General features: G+C 40.1%; 1 non-coding gene across 1 annotated transcript; it reads right to left on the reverse strand.

Moving 5' to 3' along the window:
* Positions 1-4,697: 4,697 nt before the first annotated feature.
* Positions 4,698-4,825, reverse strand: LOC141420188 (U6atac minor spliceosomal RNA). Its single transcript, XR_012444857.1, has one exon. It is a non-coding gene; the product is annotated as a U6atac minor spliceosomal RNA (small nuclear RNA).
* Positions 4,826-11,100: the final 6,275 nt, after the last annotated feature.

Genomic DNA, 11,100 nt, shown 5'->3' on the forward strand with positions numbered 1-11,100 from the left:
TTAATTTGCTATGATCTTAGGGAAAAAGATTATCTTGAGTCTTTATTTAAACTCACAAATATATAGCCTAAGTTTTTCTCTTTAGCCAGCTTTACTGCGGCAAAATTGGTATGCAAAAAATAAACAATGTACACAGCATATACAATTTTGTGAGTTTGGACATGTATCTACATTTTTGTTACCATCATAACTCCTCTTATGATCCTTTATCCTTCAGCAATCATTCATTGCATCTATCCCCTTCTCCCTCCACCATCAAACTTCTGGAAAGATGTATGTGTTCTTACGGTTTCCACCACTTGTCAATCTCCTACTTACTTATTAATCTCTCCCATTATTCTGGCCTCCACAGAAGCTACTCTTGTCTAGGTCATCAGTGACTTTCAGGTTGCTAAATCCACTATTAGTCTTAGTATTCTTCTTACTGGACAGCTTGGTAGTATTGAATACTGCTGACCATTCTGTCCTTCAAAACTCTGCTCTTTACAATACCAGTTCTTTCTTACTCCTTTTGGGGCTGTCACTTCTTTTACAATCTTCCAAATGGTAGGTACCCAGGGTCCCTTCTGAAGTCTGTAACCTTTATTCACTTCTAAACTGTAGAACCTCCTCCCCGACCCCTGCCAAACTTATACCTATATAACAAACAATCCACTTGACATCTCTAACTGGACCTTCCACAGACGTCTCCAACACAAGTTCAAAATGAACTTGCCATCTCACTCTTGCCCCATCCCATGTAAGTTAATACCCTCCTTGTGTCTCTCACTTCAGCGATGATGACATCATCCTCACAGTCACCAAAGCCATGATTCTGGGGGTGATCAAGTAGTTACCACACCCTGCCACTTTCCATTTTATTAGCATTTCTCAAATTGGCTCCTAGCTTTTATAAGCACTGCCAGTATTTTCCTCTAGGCCCTTATCATTACTGCCTGTGACTATTAAAACAGCTTACACCATGAGAATCAACTTAAAGAGATATGGGTTACTGACTCTAGGAGACAGATTCCAGCATCAATGACAACTTGGAGTCTGTAGCTAACTTACAAGTAGACAACACTGATTCACAATTTTTCTGGTCGTGTTATTGATGTCACATTGTGCTGCTGGATGTCATGGGAGTTTGGGCCATGTCTCCAGACTATTTCCAAAAGAGAGATTCTGCAAAGAATGCATATAATAAAGGGAAATCTTTCTCTATCATAGCATTTCATAGCTCCATTCCTCATTTAACCTCGTGCTAAAATAACATATTTAAAAATCACTTATATAGCCTGCTCTGACTCAAGCAGAATGCCACGTGGAAGCCAAGTGAGGCCACACCTCATGAGAGAACTACCCTTCTCTCAGGAAATCCCTGTAGACAATGGGGAAGATCAGCTACTTTTGGTGCCGTGTTCAGCAGCACCTCTCATATCTGCCCCAGGAGGTTGTTCCCCCGCTGCAATACCCAGCATGCAAAAGGAACTGCGCAGAGCAGTTTTCCACCCTCAGCCTAAGTCACAGCATCAAGGATCCTTCCATGGTCACCTTATAACCTCATTACACTCAAACCCCATGGAAGGAATTGTGGTTTCCTGAAGCCCCAGAACTGCCTTGGCTCAGGGCATTGACACTCACTCACTCTCGCCTGGGCCCCACCTATCCACACCTCCCTTATGGCTGAGGCTCCTAGACACTGCTGTTCTAAAGTAAGGGTGGTGGGCCTGGATGCCCAGGTCTACTAGTAACTTCACCACTACTCAAAGGCCTCCCAGAGAGCTGGGGTTCAATGGAAGTTTGAAGAATAAATGAGACAGTGAGTTGTGAAATTATTTATTAAGTTATAATTTCATCTATATTCTCAGATAGCCAAGCAAATCCAGGTAAGTACACATATTATTTAACGTCACGAGGAAGACCAAAGAGAAATGTGAGTATGTATCAGTTTTTGGTCACTGTAACCAAGTATCTGAGAGAAACAATTTGAAGAAAGGATTTATTTTGGCTCACAGTGGGGAGTGGTTTCAGTCCATTACAGCAGGGAGTGTGTAACTTCAATCATATTCACCCCTTCTATTAATAGTATGAATAATATGAAGGAAATTCTCCAGAAGATTTTCCTTTGCTCTTGTTTTATTCAGCTCTTACTCTATTTCCAAAAAGAAAGATAAGAAAGGGGAAACACAACATCTCTATGCCTCTTGGACTCACTGTTAGTTCCATATTTCCCTTCTTGCATTCAGAGGAAAGAGTTTTCTCCATTTCCAGTTTTCTCTATGTGCAGTAGACATGGTAAACCACCCAAACATCTGTTCTCTTACCTTCCTCAGAGAACCCCAATTTTGCTCAAGTATCCACCCTTTTCCATAAGGCCCTTGGGTTTCAGGGGAATCTGGGCTCATCCTCTAGCCTCGGAAGGAAGATCTCCATTGTTGTTGCCAAAGATTGGCTTAGGCCTGAGGATGTGAAACATGAGAGGTGCTGGAGGAAGGGTCCTCATTGGGTGAACATCGTCATGTCGATGGGTTACAAAGGCCTATAGCAATTGTCTGGTCACTATGAAGGAAGCTAGTCAGGGACAAAGGTGACTCATTGAGTGTTTTAGAACAAAAAGATGGAAGGAACCTGGCTACTTATGGCTTCAAGGGGCCACTGCATCAACAGTCCCAGAGCTCCTGCCTCAGGATCTCCAGTGACATAAGGTAACAGACCTTTCATATTGCTGGCATGACTAGGAACTGGGCTTTCATTACTCGCAGGTGAAAAACAATCTCTTTTCTTGGGGAACACAAACATTCAGTCCATAGCAAGCACTATACGACTATTAAATGGTATCTTGAACAATTCCTGAAGCACATCAGGGTGATAATGGGGGTGCCCTCCTTAGCTTTGATGCTTTTAGGACTGCCTTGGACAGTGGCTGGTGGGCTCATTTTCATCTGAACATGGGGCAAGTGGAGTAAGCACCTAATGCAGATACTTTCTATGGCAGAGGCTTTATGTGGCAGAACAGACATCACTTTTGCCTCCTATTCTCAGGGCTCTGAGTGGTAGTATTTGGGGTGCAAGGGGTGGGAGCTTCATTTCTATCTTGCCACTTTCATTTTTCCATCCTACCTAATATGATGTGCATTTCAAAATGAACTGGTTGACCTAATTAAAAATGACTGGTTTCCATAGCATTTTCCAGTAAGAACTTTTTATCCCTTCTTTCTGTGCCCAGCCCTTTGAGAGGCATGTCCTGCTCTCTTTCCTTCCAGACTTTCTAAAACTACAACTCTAAAGTCTAGTTGAAAGTGTTGGCTCCAGACTAAGGGAACAGAAACAGTTCAGGGAGCCAAACCTGGAGGCTCAGGAGCAATTAGCATGGAAATTCAGGTCTTTAACCTTCTTCTCTCTGGATAGATTGCAACCCTTGTAAAGGGTTGCCTTTTACAGGGTCTGAGATTGCATCACAAGCATTGAAGATCTTAGAAACTCTACCAAACGCATGGTCAGAGATTGTGGCTGGCCATTAACAATGCTAAGACCAGAACTAGGATACATGCCTCCCAAACTGTGGTTCCTTCCACTTTACCAGGCTGAGAAGCAATATCTGGATAGGTGCCAGACCTCGAGACTAGACAAATGGTGGCACTTGTGAAAAGGAACCCTCATAGCCCAATAATTCTATTCATGGACCTAAAGGGAGACCCAAACTCTGCTCTGAAAGCGATTGTTCCTTGCAAGCTTACCACCAGGTCACAGAGAAAGCAGCTGAGTGATCTGCTCATGTCAAAAAACTGGGTCACAGAACAGAAATGAGGCCTCTGGATTCTCATGTTGTGAACTCAAAACGAAACCACTTTACTTCTTTGATGAACATTTTACTGTTTGCTATCTGTGAAGACCTCTCCTCCCAAGGTAACCAGCAAACCGATCCCATGTATATAGTGACTTGTTCCTAAAGTTTTTGTTCTCATCATGACCCCTTTAGGCTGTTAGATTATTGATGAAGGACCTTTTGGTTTATTATATCCATCAATATTTACTGTATTCAAAATGAATAGAGACAATTTTAAACATTTTTATTCAATTAAAATAATAATTCCTATATGCATTAGCATAAATGATATAGAAAATAACTAAATATTCAAAAATTTTTTTAAATTAAGTTGGGCATGGTGGTTCATACCTACAGTCATAGATATTTGGGAAGATGGGGTGGGAGGATTGCTTGAGCCCAGGAATTTGAGACCAGTCTGGGTAACATAGAGAGACCCTGGCACAAAACCAAAATAAATTAGTGAGAAGAGAGGCATTATTTTACATTTTTTGCAAATATCTTTAATATCTGGCTTCATAGAAGACAGCTGAATTCTATCTGCTTCTGCATTGAATTTGTTGATATGTGTTATTCTGGTGGAAGTATATGAGAAAAATTGGGTCTCACACAGATATGTCATTAGAAAAGCAAGAAGTATTGTAATGATCTTTCAAATTTTAAAAAATTAAATTTAAAGATAAAACTTTTAGCCTAAGGTTTTAGAAAGAGCTATATCAAAATCAGTTAGCCTGATATTTGGTCCCATTTTCTCCTTTAGAAATTCTTCTTTAGAATAGGTGGTTGAGAGGCTGATTAGAGTAAACCAAGGCACAAGAGAAGGGAATGCTGTAAATGCATTCTGGTTTGTGTTGGGATCCCCAAAAGGCTGTAACCTAAGAAACAGGTGACAAAAACCATGTCTAGATGCCACAAAGTAGATGGCAATGCTTTGCCTGTATTCACGTCATCCAGATCTGTATGCCTCTTCCATAATTTTGAAGGGGAATGCTAACCTTCTCTCCTTTCATACTGCAGTGTAACTTTTTCAGTTAATTGTTAACATTCTTCTTTCATAGTATAAAAATCAATTGTTCAGTCTTGTAATTTGAATGACCTTTTTACATACGAGCGACTTTGTAACATCATATATTGGTCATTTAGGAGAAAACTGGCTTGGATACATGGAACACATACCCAAGGGTAATTCTCAATGAGCGTCACGCCGTTGTATAATTCTCTTTGGAGTAAGAAACTCTGTGGCTTGCTTCTAAACAATAGAATATGACAAAGGTGAAGGGATTTTTCAGATTACAATGAAAATCAGCAATCAAATGATTTCAAGTTAACCAAAAGGGAGATTGTCCTGGCTGGGCTAGAACTAATTAAGTAATTAGCTCTCTTTTCTTTCCTCCTCTTCTCCTCTCCTCTCCGCTCCTCTCCTCTCCTCTTCTCTTTTCTCTCCTCTTTCCCACTCCCCCTCCCCTCCTTCCCTTTCTCTCTCTCTCTCTCTCTCTCTCTCTCTCTCGCTCTTGCTCTCTCTTCCTCTCTCTCCCTCTTTGACTTTGAAGAAACAAGCTGCCAGGAATACTACAGCAGCAAGGACATGAATGTGTCATGACCGCAAGGAACTTTTCCAGTCCTCCACATGAGAACTCAGCACAGTTGATCCCTTGGTTGCACCCTGAGCAGAGGACCCAGGTAAGCCATCCTGACTCCTGACCCATGGAAACTGTGAGATAATATTGGATGTTAGTTTATGGCCATGAAATTTGTGGTAATTTGTTACGTAATGCTGGTAAACTAAAACACTGAATTATGCAAGTCTTCCGAGTGTTTTTGCACTTATTACACAATAAAACGGGTCACATTCATTGTTATTATTGATCTCAGAAAAATAGATACTCAGAACAAATCACAGTCGTACTAGTGGGAAAAAGGGTTTTTTTCCAAACCCCAAGTTTCACTTGAAAACTCAAATTTTATTATCGATGACAAATACAATCAGTTGTTTTCCTTGAAGTGACAGGTCATTTTATCCATCTTTCAAGAAAATTCTTGGAAAACATACAAGTCTGGAAAACTTTAGTTCGTGAATCATTCTTCCAAGAGAAAATGGTGTTCCATGAAAACAAGCTAGTTCAGCTGGCAACTTCATCGCTTGATTTGTTTTGTTTTGTTTTGATGGAACTGGGCTTTGAACTCAGGTCATCATGCTTGCAAAGCAGGTGCTTTACCACTTGAATCACACCTCCAGTCCAACTTCATCGCTTGAAATGAAGTTCTCTCCTTGAGAAAAGTCTCACACTTTGCTTTGCAACACAGGTCCTCTATGCACACTTTCTATTTTATCTTGTACAATATTAAAGAGTATATTCAAGGTTCAAAATTTAATAACAATAATATTCATTGCTTCAACAAGTACTTCTTAAACCAGTTTTTGGCTTGATGCTGTATTTAACTATGCAAGTGTGGTGATGAGGGTTGCAATGATGACTTGTACAATTTGGGGCCAATCTCTTGATTCATGGTAAAGTGCTAGTTTTGGTCACTACTGCCTTGTCATCATCAGTATCAAACAGTGGGAAAGGCAAAATGCTATCTTAAGTTCATTGTGAAAATAGTTTTGATCTCGTGGGATTCCTGCAGGATCTAGGGAGCTCCCCTTCGAGAATCTCTGACATGGTATATAGCATTTGAAGGAAATTCACCAATAGTGTTTTCTTATTTCATAAGGACATGTTGGTAGCACAGGGAAGGAAAGCAGCCAACTCCACTCCCTGACCCTGGAACCACTTCACCTCTGAAAAGGATGAGGGGTAGTTTTCCTCAAGACAGGAATGCTTGGCCTCCTCACCTAGCATATAAAACATGTTTCATAGGTCAGGAAATGCTTCTGTCATTGATCCCATTTCATTTCTCATATGGGACCACAGTCTTACCTATCGTGGTCCAGCTTTGGAGGAAGGAAGCTGAGTCCACTGTACCTGGTGGCCCTGGTACAGGGTCCTTTTCCTCCTCAGATCCTTTCAAGCCACCATCTGGGCACTTATCACTTCCTACCTGAATTAAAACATTAGCAGCTGACAGTGCACAGAAGAAAGTAAGTCAATGCCAGAAGGGTGGTGACATTGTTAGGGCTGGGTGAGTCTAGAAAGAAAAGGAAGCAATGAGCACAGGAGACCCTGCTTTCCAGAAAGCTCAGTGATAGGATTTTTTGGCAATTCAGAGCGCTTGAAGAAATCAAAATGGAGAGTGCAATGTAAAGAAAGGCAGAGCCTATGGTACCGTTCCCCAGGGAGGGCCCAGACCACAGGAGGCAGCCCACTACGCTTAGGGATTGGTGAGTAAAAACAAGCATCTGCCTGTCTCAGCAACTGATACTGATTCAGTACAGGACCAGGACTGGGGAGTCGACCCAGATGTATGTGAGGTTTTCCGGACTTGTATCTATATCCTCTTCCCTCCAGACCTGTCTTACTGAAAAATTCAAGCTACAAATCTGATCATGCCAATTGTTTTGAGTCAGGGTCTTGCTATGTATCCCAGCCGGATATATCCCGAGTGCTGGGATTATAGGTGTGAACCACAAGGCTAGGCCCTGATAATGCCACTTCTGGACTTACTTCCAGGACTCTTGCTCTCTTCCTGTTAAGTACCAAGTCCTTATTGCAGTCCTCAGGGACCTATCTTAGAACCCTGTTTTACCTCTTAGCTACTCATACTTTTCTCTGATGGCACTTGGTCCAACTTATAATTAGATAATCCATGTGAGTGTTGGATCTCTGTGTTTTCTATCCCTGAGATGAGGGATTTGAGTTCAACATCATCAAGCAGTACCTAATAGGAATTCAGTAAATAATTTTGAAAATCTCCATCTCCAGCCTTGACACCTGAATTGGACACCTTGACTTTACATCCCTCTCCAAAGAAGGAGCCAAATCTTGCCACGGCCTTATCACTTCATATCCTGGGATTGGAGGGAATGTAAAAGCTCCCAGAGAGCTGCACCCTCCTTTTTAGAGATCACTGAATACCCTTGGGTGATAGGTGGTATCCAGTGACCTCTTACCAAACAATTATATCTTTTATTCATAACTTAGGTCTACAGACACATTGGCAGTGTTAAATCACCATCACTGCTGAAGTCCTAAAGAATGGCTCCATGCCAGTCCTTTTGGTTATTACTCTCTCCCGCTCCCTTCCCATAAGGAAGAGGCTGCTTCTGTTCTCTTTAGCCCTGCTCTGTGCCCTCTGACAGCACCAGCTGCAGCTATCAGCAATTACTGATTGCTCCACAGCAGGGAAGTGCTGGGAACTGGGTTCAATCCAGTTCAATCAACTGGGTTCAGCATCACAAAATAATCCTTTAAGAATTTAGGGTTGGGAATAGCTCTAGTGTTCTCTAGTTAAATAGTTACCTATGTATACAGCATATACATATATATATAATTCTTAATACAAATGAGATATAAGAAATTATAATTCATATGTATGTATTTAAAGAGGGGGAGGGGAGAGAGAGCGATTTATCACTTTGTTGCTTCAATTACCTATTGCATCTCTGTTTAACCCCAGTTTAATTGTTATATAGGTGCTAAAAGATATCTGTGGCACTAACTCATTATTCCTACACACTACATTAATTCAAAACCGAGAATGCTTTTGTATTACCTGATATCAAATATTTATTCTAGTTATGTCTTCTTCATGTTAGTGAAAAAGTTACATAGTCTCCACTATTCACTGATTATCTGGATTAGTAGACATGGGTACTAACACATTATTATAAGAAATGAAAATTTTGAGTTTAGAAGAACATAGTTTTCACATTCCTGGCTTTAATTATTCTTGTCATATCTAGGTATCTCTATTTAAATCTCACATCAGTGTTATATTTTGAATATGAGATGTGCCTCATAGGCTGGTGTTGGCAAGTGGTGGAAAGTTTAGGAATTGGCACTATTTGTGGAGCTGATGGAAGCTTTAGAAGGTGGGATCTAGCTGGAGGAAGCGGATCAACTAGGGAGCAGCCTTTGTAGGTTATACCTGGTTCCCAGTCCCTTGCTGTCTCTCTGCTTTCTGTCCAACATGCCCTCCTCACCACGATGAATCGATTGAGACTGTGAGCTAAAATCAATCTTTCATCCTTTGAAGTTGTTTTGTCAGGCACTCTGGCACTGCAATGGGAAAGCTAACACGGTGAATGTAATCATCAGAGGTAACTACAACATTCCTGAAAGAAATAAGGATTTAGAATTCAAAAGAATGTGGTTTTTATCTTCCTGTACTCAATCAGTTTTTCACTAGATAAATCTAGATAGCATAGTACTAACTCGATCTTTGTAAAAAGATATAAGAATTTAGAGTTTAAAAATATGTTTTTCAACTTTCTGTGTTCAGTCAGTTTTTGTAGTTAATCAATGAAGTCCACTCGGCTTCTAACTTCGGTTCTGCTATATATCTAGAATACTCACACATCATTTCAGAAATGGAGGAAAAGTCGGTACTGAGAAGAACGGGTTTTCTAGTTCCTGGCTTCATCATGTTATGTCTAGTTAACTAATCACCTATAAAATAGGAGGTTTTATAGTATTGTGCTGATTCGTATTTCCCATCTGAGGTCATAATTTTGAGTTGAGAGTAATGATTATCCAATTTTCTGATTTATATCAATTTTCTTCAATGTTCTGGGTATTTCTAGCTTTCTATAAGGTCCTACTTTTGCAATCGCAACTAGATTTCTGTGGCAATATTTCATTATTAGAACAAGAGAAAAGAATTATGGGTGAGAAATATGTTTTACCTCCTGGCACCAGATTATATGTTCAAAAATTAATACCTAAGGGTGTATGTCACTGGTATTTGCAGGTAGTGCCTTTGGGATAGAATTAATATTAGATCAGGACATATAGGTGTAGTTCCCAGAACAGTGTTAATGATTTTATGATTTATTTATTGTAAATAAGAAGTACTCTTTCCTTTCTTACTTTGTCGCATATGAGAAGGATTTAATTCCTTTTTAAATGTTTGGTAGAATTCACCAGTGAATGTGCTTCAGTTTTGCATTGGTTTGAGATTTTTGATAACAAATTCAATCTCTTGTGTTTATTGAGAATTTCTAATTCTTAATGAGTCACTTTTGTTCATTTACGTGGTTCCAACAAGTTCCTATTTCACCTAAATTACCTAATTTGGGTATACAATTATTTATACCATTCTCTTACAGTATTAAAAAAAATTCTGTGGGCTACAGTATAGCTCACGACGAGGTAGACCTCGTCCCTGGCATGGTGAGGCCATGGGTTTGATCCCCACCACCAAAAAAAAAAAAGGTTATGTAAGTTCAACAGTACAGTCCCCATTTCGGGCTCTCCTTCACACTCTGCTTATCTTACCTGCTTTACCTCTTAACCATTTACCACCATCTGATGCTTTATGTGTGTATGCTTAGTGTCTGCCTCCTCTCTCCACAATGTAAGCTCCATGACGGCAGACTTAATTTTGTTCACTAACTGCAATGTAGTAGAATGAATGATTCATTGTGTAGTATTTGATCATATAATTATAGCTTGATTTATTTGTCCTTTCTCCTCCTTATGGATGTTTAGGTTGTTGGCAATTTTTCGGTACTATAAAAAAAGCCTCACTGAAGATCCATGTCTATATCTCCATGTGTATAGCAGCACATTGCTCAAGGACTTATCTCTAGGAGTAAGGTGCTGAGTCACACACTATTCACTTTCTCCTTTTACTTGTTGTTATTAAAATGTTTTTCAGAAAAACTATCTTGCTTTATAATCCCCTAAGAAATAGAAGAGAATCCCATTTTCCCTCCACCCTGGCCAATATTTGAAAAATTTTTGGACAACCTGTTCAATGAATGAAAATGATGTCTCTCATTAATATTTTAATTTATATTCCCTTGATATCTAATGAGGTTGAGCATTTTTCATAGGTGTATTGGCCACTTTTAGCTCATCTTCAGTGACTCTTTTGTTTATACCTTTGCCCATTTGTTTGTTGAAGGTCTAACCATTTTCTTCCTGACCTATCTTTATAGCCTAATATTAATTCCTTGTCTCATACATTGGAAACATCCTCAATCAGGCTGTCATTTTAGTTTTCTCCAGGAAGGAAGAAAGATATCTGCAGGGGGGTTCCATCTCCCTCTATACCTCAAGCTCCTAGCCCAGGGGCTGGCCAGAGTGGGTGCTCCATGAATGTCAGAGCCATTGAACTGCACCTGTTGAGCTGGGTGTGGCTTGGGGAGCCCACATGGAGTTTGCAGTCTCGAGAGGGAAAGAAATGGG

This window comes from Castor canadensis, chromosome X (assembly GCF_047511655.1).
Source record: "Castor canadensis chromosome X, mCasCan1.hap1v2, whole genome shotgun sequence".
NCBI classification, from domain to species: Eukaryota; Metazoa; Chordata; class Mammalia; order Rodentia; family Castoridae; genus Castor; species Castor canadensis.